Raw genomic sequence first — 16,590 nt, 5'->3', positions numbered from 1 at the left:
AGTTCCAGGAGTCCAATCAATGAGAGATTGGAGGGATTCTATGAGCAAGGGAGATTGAGATCATGATGGGAAAGCATACAGAGATGGCCAGCCAAACTAGTGGAAACTCATTAACTGTGGACAAATAGCTGTGGAGGCCCCATGGGACTGAACTTAGGCCCTCTGGATAGGCAAGACAGTTGTTTAGTTGTTTAGCTTGAACTCTTTAGGGGTCCCCCAGGCAGTGGGATCAAGATCTATCCCTGGTGTATGAGCAGGCTTTTTGGAGCCCTGTGCCTATGGTGGGATACCTTGCGCAGCCTTGGTGCAGCCTCAATTGAATGTACCAGGCTCTGCTGACTCCCCAAGGGAGACCTTGCCTTGGAGGAGTGGTGGGTTTTGGGGGGAAGGCTAGGAGGTGGAAGGAGGGAGGAAAGGAAGATCTGTGGTTAGTATGTAAAATAAATACAAAAATTTTTAACAAGAAAGAGAAAAAATGATAAATATATATATATATATATATATATATATATATATATATATATATATATTACCTGAGCCTTCAAAGGGTTAATATCAAGGTTCCAGAGAGGGATGAGTACTCAATAGTCATTTAGTCTCAGTACCTTGATCATCCACGAGTCTCTGTATTAACTGTTCTTCCCTGCAAAAAGCACTTTGTCCATTCACTACAAGAAACTTCTGTGATGAGGACTGAGAATAGTGCTGATCTACATATATAAAGACGAGTATTTAGAAGTCAGTTAGATACTGTGTTGGTTTAACAGAGGTTCTCCTCTGGGATCTATGACCTCTCTAGCCCAAGGTTTACAGTACTAGGCATGAGTTTCCTCCTATTGAGTGGGCCTCCAGTTACCACCCCCCCCCCAAGACATTAGAGCTACTATTGTACCATTGAGTGTATTTTGCTGGGTCAGTCATTTTTCAAGTTCATACAGCTTACACCTGGGTAAGACTAATCACTTTTCTTCAAGAGCTTTGTGCATAACATTTTCCAGCACTATGCAATCTAGCCATCAGATTAGCTAGCCATCAGATTGGAGGCTTCCAAGTCACTATCAGGTTGATAATTCTGGTATTGGTTCTGTAACTGGAATGTGTGTGTACTGAGCAACAGGAACTTACCATCAAGTTCTTGCAGGCAACCAAAAACAATGACGATACCCTGTATTGATTTGGGGTAGTATCCTGAACCACCCTGACTGACCACTTAAGAGGAAGTATTTCAAACCTGATAGTAGGCTTTTTGACTGTGTCTGTGGCTTCCAAATCCATGTGTAAAAGAGAACATACAGGTTAGTCTTTCTGAGTGTCTCCTCACTCAATATAATAATATCTTCTCATTCTATAAGTTTACCTGAAGTTACCATTTTTCTTTATAACTGACTGGAATTCCATTGTGCATATGTATCATGTATCACATTTTCATCATCCATTTACCAGATGATGTTTCAATGTCCTAGCTGTTATATGAATGGAGGATGTGTCTCTGTGGAATAGAGAGTCCTTTGAGCATTGGCTCCGGAGTGGTATAGCTGGGTCATACGATAGACTTATTTTTAGCTTTTGAGGAATTGACTTCCTCAAAATTTCCCCATATTGATTTCTATGGGGGCAACACCAGTTTTCACTCCCAACAATGGTGTATAAATGTCTCTTTTCCCCATATCCTTCACAGCATTTGTCATTTGTCATCTTAATTCTAGCCATTCTGAGTGGGCTGAGATTGAATCTCAAAGTAATTGTAATTTGTACTTCCCTGATGTCTAAGGGCAGTGAACATTTTTGTAGGTAGTTATCAAGAACCACAGTAGGTCAAAGTGCAGAGAATCAGTGACTGGGGAGTATTCAGCATTAAATGGGTCATCTATATCACACTTCCCTGCAAATCTTGAGGAACACTAAAGAAGGGGTGTTAGAAAGAGCCATAAATCAGAGAGGATTGCATTGAAACAATGTCTTCTAGACATGGCAGGACCACTCCACTCAGTAACTCACAGCAGCTGTGCGTGCCTGCACAAGACCTGTAGACGTTCAAGCCAGTCAACATTCCAGCTTGTGTTTGGGTGAGACATGCAAGGCTTCACCTCTAGCTAAGAAGCTAATAGCAATAGATATGATCAGTGTTCTTCAGGGAGTGTGTTCCTTAGTAGGTTGTTCATGCTCCAGTAGCTGGACCGACACTACACACATATGGGAACCATAATAGGTCTCAGTTAGAAGAAAAAGGAGGAAAAGGAGGAGGAAGGAGAGGGGGAGGAGAAGAGAAGATGAGAAGAGGAGGAGCTGAGAAGAGGAGGAGCAGTTAAGAAGAGATGCAAAGTTGGGAGGGGATCTGAAGAGTGGAGGGAGGGGTTCCAGGAGAGGTGGAGACAGGGACTAGGGGATAGATGCAACATTTTATACATGTGTGAAATTCTCAATGACTACATTAAAAAAAAAATTAGAGGAGCTTTTCTGACCAAGTCTGGAGGTAGCCCTACTTTGTGGCTATAAACATAAGAGTTTTCTTAATTTCAAAATACACAAGTGTAGCCATGAATTTCTCAGGTTCCACTCCCCTACAACACCCCCTTGCTCCTCCCCCTCCTGCAGTTCAGACAAATCTCTCTTATCCACGGTTCCACAGCCATTTGGACCCAAGTAAACACACAGAGGCTTACATTATTTAAAAACTGTATGGCCTATGGTTTCAGCTTCTGGCTAGCTAGCTCTTTCATCTAAATTAACCTATTTCTACTAACCTATGTATTGCCATGTGGCCATGGTATTACCAGTCTGCTGGCATGTTGTTCCTGGCAAGTTTTCTTCTTTCTGTATATCTGCTTGGATGTCCTGCCTGCCTCTAAGCTGCCTTGCTATAAGCCAATGCAGCCTTACTTATCAACCAATCAGAGCAACACATATTACAGTATACAGAAAGACATCCCACAGTACACAAGAGATTTTCTGAATCATTTTTCCTTTATCTTCCAAATTCACTAAATCTAATTCTTTAAATAGCATTTGAATATGAATCTCAGCTTTTCTGTGTTTCCCTAAAACATTATCTGTACCCCACTAGCTAGATGTTTCCATCCACTCTTCTTCCTTTAACAACATCATGACTACCAAAGGCTCTTTATAAAATTCAATTCACATTATGTTATGTCAATATCATGCAATGCTGTAGTCATGACAGGAAACACTTGACATCTAACACTATAGGAACATTCTGATGTGAATGTAGATGGCACAACTCAGCTCTGGAAAAAATATTTCACAGAAAAAGTCTGGAAGAAAATGTCAAAATGATGCATAATTTTAGGAGCTGGAAAATGGTGTTACAGGCAGTCTCATGATTCAAAAATCTACATTTGTGCCTGACTTTGAATTAGAAATATGATATGTCTCTAATAATTGAATATTTTGCCCATCAAAATTATACCTTCAATGCATCAATGTCCTTCCATTCCGACAACTTTTCCTTGTTGATTTTCCACTCATAGCTAAAGATACTCTTAAGCTTGAGATGACACTTTGCATTCAGAGTTTTGTTCTTTTTTCTCTGTGAGAACAAGAAAGAGTTGTGTGTCTTCATTGGTTCAATGTTTTTTTATTAAGTTTTCATGTATTACTATCTGCCATACTAGATGGCTATAGACACTATTGGGCCATTTTTGGTTGGATTTTCTGAATTCATTTTAATGATAACAAATCAAATGGTCATTTCTCTCTCTGCCAGATATAAGAGGGTTTTGGCTTGGTATAGTAGGGATGCTTGCCACAGCCTGTTTTCCATATTGATGATCTGTGTTACCATATTCATTATTGTGTGAACCCACCTCAACCACTGGAAAGCACTGGCATTTCTCCTCTATTCCTCCATTGCTGCTGTACATCAGAATCACAGGCAGCACTCATCGAAGATAACATTCTCTGATAAGAGCCTTCACTGGGAGCGAGCCATATATCCCTTTAACAAGAACATTGGGGGATTCAGGTGCAGGAGAGGTGGGGAGATGTCTACTTTCTGAAATGCCATAAAAATGGCAGCAAGCAGATGGCCACTGGCTACAAGAAACATCTCACTGAAGATCATGAGATTGACCATGTATTAAAATTAATGCATAATTCTAAATCAAAACTGCAGGGACAAATCCAGGTGACTTCCAAACATGTGTTACTAGGAAGAAAATTATCAAATCATATCTACTATCTAAAACTGTTGACTGGTTTATACCTAAGGAGCACAGGACATTTTTGTCAATATGACCACATACTGGGTATTATTTGGATAAGTAACATTTACAAGAATGTGAGACTCAAGAAAATTAAATCTTCTGTCTATACACAGGTTGGAAAGCTTGATGATTAAATTCAAATAAAAAAATTCTGATATGCCATTTCCCCCTCATGACCACAAATATATTTAACTTGTTTGCAAATAAGCAATTGAATTTAAATCTGCACAGCTACTTAAAAAGTTCAGATAGATAGATAGACGAAAAACAACATATATATGAAATTTAAAAAATATGCGTGTGTGTGTGTATATATATGCCAAAAAGAAAAGCTCTCTTTTGTTTGTTTGTTTTTACTTTCCCTGCTATCCCCAATCCCTTTCTAAACACAGATTCATGCACATATAGGTTAGGCATCCCTAATTTAAAACTCTGAAGCCTATTGAACATCAGTATGATATATAATTAGAAAATTTCATATCTGACCTCCTGTGACATGTCACAGTCAAAATCCAGGCATATTAAAAAATACTATATAAAATGAGCTTCAAACTATATGTATAACATATATATGAAAAATCAATCAATTTCATGTTCACATTTGGATTTCATATATAATACATATCATTACCTATTTACAAACATTCTAAAATCAAAACACAGTAAATCCAAAATGCTTTGGGTTCTAAACATTTCAGATCACGCCTCATAAAAGGGTTCATTCTTACTCTCACTAGTTTATCAATCATTGAGCTGGTGCTATCATCTCAATATTATTATTAGTTACTATTATTATTAGTTAAAAGAGTAACTATTATTAGTTAAAAGAGTAGGTTGACAATAACAAAACCACATTCTAGATTAGGGGAAGCTAATTGGTAGTTTATTAGCTCACAATGAAGTTAATTAAAGCACACTGAGAATTTAAGATAAAGTATATCGTTATCTAGGTTCTTTGTAATAAAGACCAGGGACCAGTGTGGTCCCTGGACTTTCAAAAAGCATGATTAGGTTTATCTTTTATCTTAAATAAAGCAATGCTAGGGGATTGTTAGGAAGCATTTAATCAATAAGAAGCTAAAGAACATAAAAATCTCATCATATAATAATGAAACAACTCTAAGTCTGGATAAAAATATGTAAGTGGATGTATTGATTTTCCAAGCAGAGAAATTTCATTTCAATGAACATTAAAAGTTTAACATGGGTAGCTAACTAATAGCAAAGCCAGAAAAAATTGTAACAAATGAACTTCAGGCACTCATATCTTGGAAACACAGCTGTCTTTAAGAATCACGTGTCAACCAGTTTCATTCCTAAGCCCCAGTCACTCAAGAAACAACTTTTCCTCACTGTCAGTCCGCTCTCTCAACATCTCCCAAAGATGAACCTCCCAAAGAAAGAGGAAAATACAAACCAAGAGATGAGGATATAACGATCATAATTTTTCTAACTGCATAGTCACTAAAATAAGCATTTGGGAAGGAAATGTGAGTCGGAAAGAGGAAACTCAGAAGTGTTCATAAAAGTAGTTTGCATTTTAGTGTCCTCTAATTTCTTGCCAGTTGGTTCTACTTTGTGTTGAGTTAACAAGTGAAAAAAAAACCCACACGTGGTCTACATGATAAAAATCTTGGCCATGGTGTTCACAGTATCAGCAAAATGCTTTGGAGGTACCACACAGGAAGATGAGTGAGCTATCAAGACTGGAAATAGGAGTTAGCCATCTGAGGGTGACAGGCAGAGAAGTGTTGGAGAATGGAGGAAAAGGGCAGCAGGGCAAGAGTGAGCACACAGACAGGGAGTCAGAGAAGAGGGGTGAAGACAGCCAGTGAAGACATAAAGGGAAGCTAGCTCAAGAAAGGCAGGAAAGCTGAGTCCCAGATCATGCCAACCCAACAAAAGGAACTGTGCCAAACGAAGAGGAATGATGGACAGTCAGAACCCTGGATTCACCCCTCTAATCATTCAGAAATAATAAATCACAGTAACTCCCCGGGAATGTTGACAGATACTAGGAAAAGAGAGTTTCTGCCCTCAGCTCAGAATGACAGCCATATACAGGAAAATGAACATTAGTATTCCCAAACACACAGAGAAGTTAGAAGCTAGAGCACAAACTGTTTATGATTCTATAGACTACAAAATACTACAAACTTCTGTATTTGAAATTGGGAAAGGGTATTGATGACTTTCAAATTATAATAATACAGTTCAGTGGTTTCATTTCTGGTCACTGTTCAACATTTATCAAACCAGAAACAAAAGCTCTTCTTTTACAAGTATAAATTTGATTTTAAACACAAGCCATTCTGCAATATACCAAAAGAACAAAACAAGTGTGGAATGTCCTAAAGTTTACTTAAAATTGATGATATTATGTACCAGGTATGATAAATCTCATTTTACATAGTCACCATAACCCAAGTGACTCCCAGAATAATGTAAATTGTCCACATAGGTCTTGGTGGCCTCTCAGAGGTTGAGGGTAGGCCACTTTTGCTGAAGACACCACACTCTTAGGACATATGATTCAGATCTGACCTGAAAGCCTCATTCCTGTAGTCTAGCTTCTATGGTTCCAGAAAATACTAAGTAAGGTGTCAAGGGAAGGGAGTAATTAAACACCAGCTGCAACACCCATGAACCAGGACAATGACCAGCATTGCAAGATATCCATAAAGGTTCAATAAGTGGCACTGGTAGGTTAGGGGTACCACCAGCTGACTAATTGGATGTAATGCCCACTCAATAGGAGGGAAATAGTTCCTGGTATAGGAAACTAGCCAACTTTCAGGGGCTAGTAGGGTCATGAACATTAGAATAGAATCTCCTACCACCACTTAAATATGTCAGCATAATTCTTTACTACTATTCTAACTCTTATTCTTATACCCACAGATAAGTGTGACTACCACTCCTGGTCAAAGAGACCTCTCTTTACAGCAAATGGAGACCCTCACAGAAACTGACAACCACACACAATGCAGAGATTGTGGGAATTCAACCATGGATTCCCAGTGGAAGTGTCTACATCTATGACCCAGGGAACAGTTTGAAAGAGGAAGTAGAAAAACTGCAAGAGCCAGAATACCAGGAAGTCTTCTGTGAAACAGTCTCTCCTAGAAGTCATGGAAAAATCAAGACCAGAACACCAGCAATATCAATGGACATACTAATGTGGAAGGAAAAGGGGGAGGGTTCCAATCCTAGACAAAAAAAAAATTACTGGCAGCTAATGCTTGCTGGGAAAAGGAGAATTTGCCTCTCCCAGGGATGAGCTTCCTTATTGGTGGTCCACTGAAGAGTGGTCAGCCCTGAAACCATATGCACTCATAGTAAAAAGGGACTCATCAGGTGAGACTTACATATTTTTAAAACACACACACACACACACACACACACACACACACACACACACACACACATTTCTTCCATATATAGTAATAATCAAAGAAAAAGACTATCAATTTAAGAGTGGGGAGGAAGAAACATGGAAAAAGTTGTTGGGAGGGTACCTGAGAGGTGCCACAGAGAGTAAAGGGACAAGGAAAGTGATGTATTCAATTTTAATAAATAAATAAATAGGGGCCGGAGAGAAGGCTCCGCAGTTAAGGCCACTGGTTTCTCTTCCAGAGGATCCAGCTTCAATTCCCAGCATCCACATGGCAGCTCATTACTACCTGTAACTCCAGTTCCAGGAGATCTGACACCTTTACACACACACACACACACACACACACACACACCACACACTCAGATATCTATGCAGGCAAAACACCAACATAGATGAAATAAAAATAAATTATTTATAAATAAATAAATAAATGGATAGATAAATAAATAAATAAATAAATAAATAAATAAATAAAGCTAATGATCTTTGTCCTAAAGAATCAGTATTACAGTAGCCTGACATGACACTGTCTATGTGATCCCCAAATAATTGGTTTTGACACAGCTTCTATGTTTAGATGTACTTTCCCAGATGACACTATACTAGCCCTTTAATATTCTTTTTTATGTGAAGGCTACAAAAACAACCAGAGTTCTATTGAGCCATTTCTCAAAGGATAATACCTACTGAGTACATTAATAACAATAAAAAAACCAGACTGTGCATTTATATCAAATGGTTCCTCTGCGTTTTTATGAAAGGAATCTCATTCTGTTGGCATGAGATCTCATTCCTAGATCACTCTGTGGGAGCTCAGACCAAGGACTTTGGCTGATGAAAGAGATCCAAGATTCAGCTGGGAGCGCTTTCACGTATTACTGCCCTGCCGGTCAAGCATGATGTTGGATACTGGCCCGCCTTGCCAGACTCACCGGTGCTCAGAAGAAAGGTGGCAGTAATACTAACGCTGACGAGCAAGCTGAAGAGGGACAGACGGTGGTCTCAGAGGATCCGGACATCAACCTCCACATCGGATTCCACTTGGAGGGTTTCTGTGAGAGACAAGTTGTGTTTTAAAGAGGCTGCTGAGCTTGAAGCTAATTTACCCTGTACGTGTCACAAGCATGAACCACACAAGCTTCCTTGCTTTCAGCAGACTGTAAGCCTAGATGAGGGCTACTGCCAGGGTGGAAAATTTCAGTTTGAAACTGAAGTTCCTGCTGCATACCACATGGTGCCTCCCAAGGTGAAATGCCTGACTAAAATTGCTCACCCCAACATCACAGAAACAGGGAGAAATATGTCTAAGTTTACTAAGAGAACATTCAATTGATGGCACTGGCCGGGCGCGTACTAGGACATTGAAGGATGTTGTTTGGGGATTCAACTCTTTATTTACTGACCTTTTGAATTTTGATGATCCACTGAATATTGAACATCATTTATGAGACAAGGAGGATTTCTGGGACAAAGCGGATGAATACATTAAATGCTATGTCAGATGATCAGAGGAGAGATTACAGGTCTGAGGACTTTGTCACAGTTATCTCTGATGTAAAATGGCTCTAGATAGCCCTCCTTCCCATCCTCATAGTCCCTGTCAGTCCCTTGGGATTGTTCCAGTCTTGTGAACCATATTGTCCTGAAGAAGACCATCCTCCTGATTACACAATACAGCAAGAAAGTGTATCTAGGCCTCTAGAGCATTGTCTGCTTCCCTTAACATGTTTACTGAAACTCTATTGTCTAGGCTGTGGGATTCCTCTGAAGTTGTAATGAACTCACCAGTGAGAACAGCGCTTGCTTCTCTTCCCCAAAACAAAATCGGTGTCCTACACAAGTGATGTAATGACATGTTCAGTGTGACTTGCAGATTGGCAATAAGAAACTCACTATAAACTGTGGGGAAAAAAAAAAGATTCGGTTTGGGACAGCTGAGGAAGTAGGAAGATGCTGGGCAGAAAAGCAAGTGTTAGCAAAGTCCAGTGCTTCGTAAGAATAAGTGTTATGACTGAGGGAAGAGTATAGGAAAAATCACCAGCACCTTAGGTCACATAGGCCAGGGTCACACTACTAAGAAAACAGGAGAGACTCGCTTGACAAATAGCCAAATGAATGGAAACACATGAATTATGAACCAAAGGCTGAGGGGCCCCCAACTAGATCAGGCCCTCTGAATAGGTGAGACAGTTGATCGGCTTGATCTGTTTGGGAGGCATCTAGGCAGTGGGACCGGGTCCTGTGCTCATTGCATGAGTTGGCTGTTTGAAACCTGGGACTTATGCAGGGACGCTAGGCTCAGTCTGGGAGGAGGGGACTGGACCTGCCTGGACTGGGTCTATCAGGTCGATCTCAGTCTTCAGGGGAGGCTTTGCCCTGGAGGAGGTGGGAATAGGGGGCTTGCTGGGGGGAAGGGGAGGGGGGCAGGAGGGTGGAGAACAAGGGAATCCATGGCTGATATGTAGAACTGAATGGTACTGTAAAATAAAATAAAAGAAAACAGGAGAGACTCAAGTAGAAATGACCATAGTACCATGTAAGTCACTGCTTTTTCCTCATAATTGGAGACTTTCATCATACACCATTCCATCTCTTTCATACAGAATGAAATTTAACAACTATAAAAATAATCCAAGCCCTGAGTTCAGCCTAGAAGGACTTGAAAATCTCCCTAAAATTGGTAGAGGAACTTCTGTGGTGGGATATTTGTATACTGCGGAGATGTATTGCTGTGACTGGTTTAATAAAAAGCTAAATAGCCAATAGCTAGGCAGGAGAGATAGGAAGGATTTCTGGGCAGAGAGAGAAAAACCCTGAGAAGAAGAAGGCAGAGTCACTTGAGAAAGCAGACTTTGAGAAAGCAGGATGGGCAGTACAGAGTAAAGGCAACAAAGCCACATAAAAGAGCATAGATTAAAAAATTATTGGTTAATTTTAGCTACAGTAGCTAGTTAGGAACAAGCCTAAGCTATAGGCTGAGCTTCCACAATTAATAATAGATATTCATGTCATTATTTGGGAGCTGGCTGGTGAGACAGAGAAAGGCTCGTTACAGACCTCAAGCACTCCATGAGCAGAAATCTCTTTCTCAGTAATGGAAGCATCTTCCAGGGCCAGAACCAGGTCCACTGCAGTGTTGGTCTCTTCTGTAACCTTGTGCTTTTTAATCCACCCACCATTGTCAGTTAAACATCTCTATAAACATCATGATAGATTCTACAATTTTCCATTTACCTTGTTGTAGCTGGAGTTTTCCTGCCTCGCCCACAATCAGGACAAATCTCTGTCACCCACCAGTCCCACAGCTGCTCAAACCCAACCAAGTAAACACAGAGACTTATATTGCTTACAAACTGTATGGCCATGGCAGGCTTCTTGCTAACTGTTCTTATAGCTTAAATTAATCCATTTCCATAAATCTATACCTTGCCTCATGGCTCGTGGCTTACCAGCATCTTCACATGCTGCTTGTCACGGTGGTGGCTGGCAGTGTCTCCTGCTGCTTTCCTGTTCCCTCTCTTCTCCTCTCTGTTAGTCCCGCCTATACTTCCTGCCTGGTCACTGGCCAATCAGTGTTTTATTTACTGACCAATCAGAGCAATTTAACATACAGACCATCCCACAGCACCTTGTGACTCATTTATTATCATTTAAACACATCTTTACATTTCCATTAATGCTTGTGTGGTCCAGGCTGTTGTACACATCAATAGTCCACGCATACCTACTGATTTCATTTCATATCACTACCATACCTATGAGAAATCTCCACTGTCTAATTCTTGACCTAGTTCAATGATAATGAGATTATTGTTATGATTGTCTTAGCAAGTTTGTAGTTTCTTTATACTCATAATAAAGAGTAATGACTGAAGGACACATCTCTTAGGGATAACAGAATGGGATTGATTCTGCTAGTCAATAAGGCCATTTCACAAACTGACTCTTATTTAATAAAACATAGAAGCTCTTATCAATCGGAATAATGACACAGACTTGTAGCTGGAGAGTTTTCTCTCTGGATCCCACCAAGGCCTGGCAGTCCGACAACCCACTTATAAAATAAACACACAGACACTTACATTATTTAAACTGTTTGGCCTAATGGCTCAGGTTTCTAGCTATCTAGTTCTTACATATTAAATTAATCCATTTCTATAAATCTATACCTTGTCCTGTGGCCCGTGGCTTACTGGCATCTTCACATGCTGTTTGTCATGGCAGCGGCAGCTGGCAGTGTCTCCCTCCGCCTTCCTGTTCTCTCAATTCTCCTCTGATAGTCCCACCTATACTTCCTACCTGGCTACTGGCCAATCAGTGTTTTATTTATTGACCAATCAGAGCAACACATTTGACATACAGACCATCCCACAGCACAGACTACCATGTAAACAACAACAAGCTTCTTACCTTCTCCCCTTTTAGTACACAGCTTTTAGTACCACTTCTCAAGCACCTAATATGACTATTTGAAATGACACTCTCTTCTGCATTCTTCTTGAGGTAGGCCATTCAAGTACAAACCCTTAAGAGGAATAAGAAAATTATACTCGTTTATTATCACTACTGTTAGAATTTTATCATACATTTTATGACTTAACACAGATTTATTACCGGCCAACTCTAGAGGTCAGAAGTCAAAATAAGTCTCATTGAAATAAGATAGTAGTGTGGGCAGGATCACACACTTTCTGGAAGCTCTAAAGAAGAACCCATTTCTTTGGACCCAAGCCAAAGGATGTCACTGCCCCATTCCTTGTCTTTTGAGTCTCCCACCCCACCTTCAAATTTTCAAAGCCACCAATGGCAGATTGAAGTTTTCTCAGAGAAAAAAATCATTCTGACCACTTTTTCAGTCATCAGAACAACCTAGTCCAGAGACAGTCTTCTTTCCATTTTTATAGATTAATAAAAACTGAAGTGAATAGAGACTAACTCATTTGCCAGAAGCTACATAACTATTAATCAGTAGAACCTGGACAGAAACTCAACACCCTTTAACTCCAAGATCCACACCCTTCCCCTCTACTATTCTTCCTTCAAGGATTAAAAGCATTTAATTACCTGACCATTGATAATGAATATTCCCAACAATCTATATTCTATATTGAGCAAAAAGGTTCAGTAAACAACTTACAACTGAATTTTGAGTCATGAACTTATTTATTATTAGGTAGAAATATAGCTTCTACTTCAAGAAAATTGCATCTGGGTTAATACTGTGTGTAGCATTAAAAGAAAATCAATATATAAAGAATAAGTAAGAAGTGCTTAACATAAATGCTAAGAGTCTGAGTATTTCACAAAAATTATAAATGTCTACTTGAAGCATAAGCCATATTCATACATGGCTTGACCTTATTAGGGAACTATGGGAAGAACTTAAATTGCTGGGCTGAGACTGTATAGATGACTTGATCCAGGCAAGCAAACATAAAGTACTGTCAGACATCTACAAAAGCTCAGTCACTGAACATAAGGGGAAAGAACTAACAGGGCTAGAAGGCCTGGAAAAAGTAAATAGGTAATATACTGTACATTCCAGAAAGTAGCTTGGAGACCATGTGTAGAATGTTGAAGAGTGAGATGTACCAAGAAGTTTTTTCAGCAAACCAGGAGGGTCATGGTATTGATCAAGACTGAAATAAAACAGAAAGGCAAGACTCTTTGGCTAGTTGGGTGAAACAGGATGGAAGTAAACACTTGAGATAGGCATGAGAAATGTGCCCAAATCTTGAACCTTAGAAAGTCATAGAAAAGTTTCTATGAACATAATAGGTCAGACATATGAGCTATCCTGGGTACTGTTTTCTAATGGGTCTGAACCCACTGTCAGAATGTCATCAAATGGAAAAGTAGTGGCAGCAAACAGAGATATGGAGCCTCTTTCTTCCTTCTAGTTATATTCATCTAGGTTTTAAAACCTTAGCCCTGTTGATATTCCTAGTCACGTTCACTGCATTATGGGAGCACACTATAGAACATGTAGTAACATCTTCAGACTCTACTACCAGAAGCCTCAGCACCTGCCCACCTTGTAGTTGTGGAAGTCACAAATGGCTTCAGGGTCAGTATGATAGTTCAGAAGATAAATGTACTTGCCACCAAACTGAAACATGAGTTCAGTCCCTGGAAGTCATAGGGTAGAAGGAAGGGACTGATTCCTTGCATGTTTATTTCTGACCTCCAAACAAACACCATGGCTCATGAATTTCTCCATCCCAAACACAGGGACAAATACAACTCATAAAATTTTAAAGGGTGGAGCTTTGAATACTATTCTGTGGGGACAAAATTCCCACCAGCTGAGAACCACTAATGTAGTGATCTGTAGAACATGTTTAGAAAAGTGAGGATATATCAATATTTTATGAATTAAAAACATAAATGCCTCAGAAGTTAGGCTAATCAATTAAAGGACAAAAGTATGTTAGTGGAACATGAAGCCTGGAGAGTAGGTATTTAGTCTGAAGAACACAGCACCCTGAGTCTCTTTAAGATATAAGCCAACTCTGCTCAGGCTCTCTAACATTTCAAAGAAAGCCAGACATAGAGACATTTATGAGCAGTATCAAGAGGTTTTTTTTTTTTATATATATATACATTGTTTACTAAAGAAACTATTCAAATAGTCTATCCAAATCTGGCTGTAGGTCAAACCAGACCTGAGCAGACCAGCAAGAAAGTGGCCAGTCACAAGTGAAGATGTAAGGTCTCATGAGAAGCCAACTCTGATGGCTTTGCCTTCAGACTTACTGCTTGCATAACCGTAAGAGACAAATGCCTAATGCTTAGGACACCTGACCAGTGACACAACAACTCTAGTAGACTATAATGGAGCAAATGAACCACCTCTGCCTTTTAACAAATTGGGAAGGATTTCCTCTACACAGGGAGATAAAGAGCAAAGGCATTTCAAAAAGGAAGGTAAGAGCAAGGTGGATGTATTTAAGAAATATGATGATCAGAGAAAATTCAAAATAGCATGCTGACCATTCACTGTGTTCTCTGACCCGCATACATATATGCACCTTGTTTCTATAGGCCTTTGAGGAAATCCAAAGCTTGGCATGTTGGTGCAAGCCTATAATCCCAGACTCACCTGAGTCTTCAAGCCATCCCAATGCATCTTCACTGAGAGCTTATGGGCCAGTATCTAGATGAGTTCCAGAGTCAGTTCATGTCTAATCCAGTCCAGGCTTCAAGATCAGAGCCTGTGAGAACACAGTAAGAAAGCTAACATCTGCACTAAAGAGCAAAGCCTCTTGTAAAGTCACGCCCAGGTGTGTAGAATCATGGCAGAACCTTCCAAGCATGAGAGGAACTAAATAGGGAATCCCAAAATGGGAGGAGTAAGTGAATTCAAAGGAACAGATAGGGGAGCTGACCTTCAGGAGCCTCTTGGATGAAGGAATGTCAAGAAGAAAAAAAAGGAAAAGCCAACTGGAGGCTTAGCTCTGCCTTCCAGAGCCCAGGGACAGTGAATAAAGGGAGTTTCTAGGAAATCTGGCAAGGTTGCTGCAGGAATGTACCCAAATCTAGAGAGGCCATGGAATTAAACACAGTCAGAGGGAGGGCAGAGAAGAGTTCCTCTGCAAGGTCAAAGGCCAGGTTGTCCAAAGTCTATGACAATTGGCAATTAGCAGCTGTCCCTTAGCTTCTGTGATGAGAGGCCAAAATATGTTTCTGCTCTAGGGCCCTTCTGCCTGCATGCACTGACACCTTTCTCCAGGGCATCAGATCAGAAAGTCTTTATTATACTAACAACACAGGCATGTATTAAGTACACAATCACACATGCTACTTAGAGATACTTCAGAACAAGGTCTCTGGGGGGAATATAAATACTTTTGAACTTGGACTTACATTATCCTGTTAAATTATCCTGCATACTTTCCTCACTCACTACATTCCAAGTTCCAAACTGAAAGCCTTTGATCCACTCATGAAGGAAAACATTCCACCCTGAAGACGACGCACTGATGATCATATAAAAAGCTTCAACATATACCCTAAAGACAGATCTAAATGCTTTCTTGTTTGGGGCAACATCTCTGTCACTGATGGTCTCAGAAACACATGTCCTACTTAATTACTTAGCAGGTTACAACAACAACAGACAAACCAATTATTACAAAACAATTCAGGAAATAACTTCACTGTTGCATTTTACTTTGGTCCTATATTATATGAGAACACTAAATAGTAATGAATGCCAAATGAAGGCTTTCTGATTCTTAAGTAAATTACAAGTCGCTATTTGCCATTTCAAGAGATTTTAAAAAAAGACTTAGAAACTGACATATTTATGACAAATATTTAAATAGCAAGAAAAATCTAATGGCACGCTACTTTTGACAAATGACATCTATTAGAGAAAATAAGGTAATGAGTTTAAAAGATTAATGTAGAGATCTCTGGGGCAGCTTACACTTGTCCCTGATCTCTACTTTTCTTCCCTAAATCGGATCATCGGCCTCTGTAAAAAGAAGCAGAAAATACCATCCATGTCTGAGTACCATTGGAAAGATTTATCCCTTCCTTGGGCTTAATCCACTTTTACCCATCTGGCAAACTGGCTGGGGGGATTTGATGCAAGGATATATCTCCAGGCAAGGTTTCTTGATCCTCTAGTGCTGTGGTCTCCAGACAAGTGAGGGTCACAGCCCCATTCCTAACATGGAGACATTTGGCTGCCAGCACACAGAGTCTCATCTCCAAAGCAAATGTGCTTATTTTTTATTCCCACTTTTCACTTATCTTCACCAAATAATAGGTCTCTATTTGCTAACAGCTCTTCCTTCAACTCAATATTAAAGCAGCATTTTCCAGAAGATGTGGCAAACTTCCAGGTTACTCTAAGAGATATGGTACAGGGGAGGATGCCAGTTTGTTTGGTGGTATTTCTTTCTGGTTTTGTCTGTCTGCTTTGATCCTACTTTTCTTAAAACAGTATGACATGTGTGAACT

The 16,590-nt window shown here is 39.8% G+C and overlaps 1 pseudogene; it reads left to right on the top strand.

Annotated features, from left to right (window-relative positions):
- Positions 1-8,458: 8,458 nt before the first annotated feature.
- LOC114696408 lies at positions 8,459-9,125 on the top strand (annotated as a pseudogene).
- The last annotated feature ends 7,465 nt before the right edge of the window (positions 9,126-16,590 follow it).

The sequence above is a fragment of the Peromyscus leucopus genome, chromosome 13 (assembly GCF_004664715.2).
Source record: "Peromyscus leucopus breed LL Stock chromosome 13, UCI_PerLeu_2.1, whole genome shotgun sequence".
NCBI classification, from domain to species: domain Eukaryota; kingdom Metazoa; phylum Chordata; class Mammalia; order Rodentia; family Cricetidae; genus Peromyscus; species Peromyscus leucopus.
This window is presented reverse-complemented; position numbering and strand designations above follow the sequence as displayed.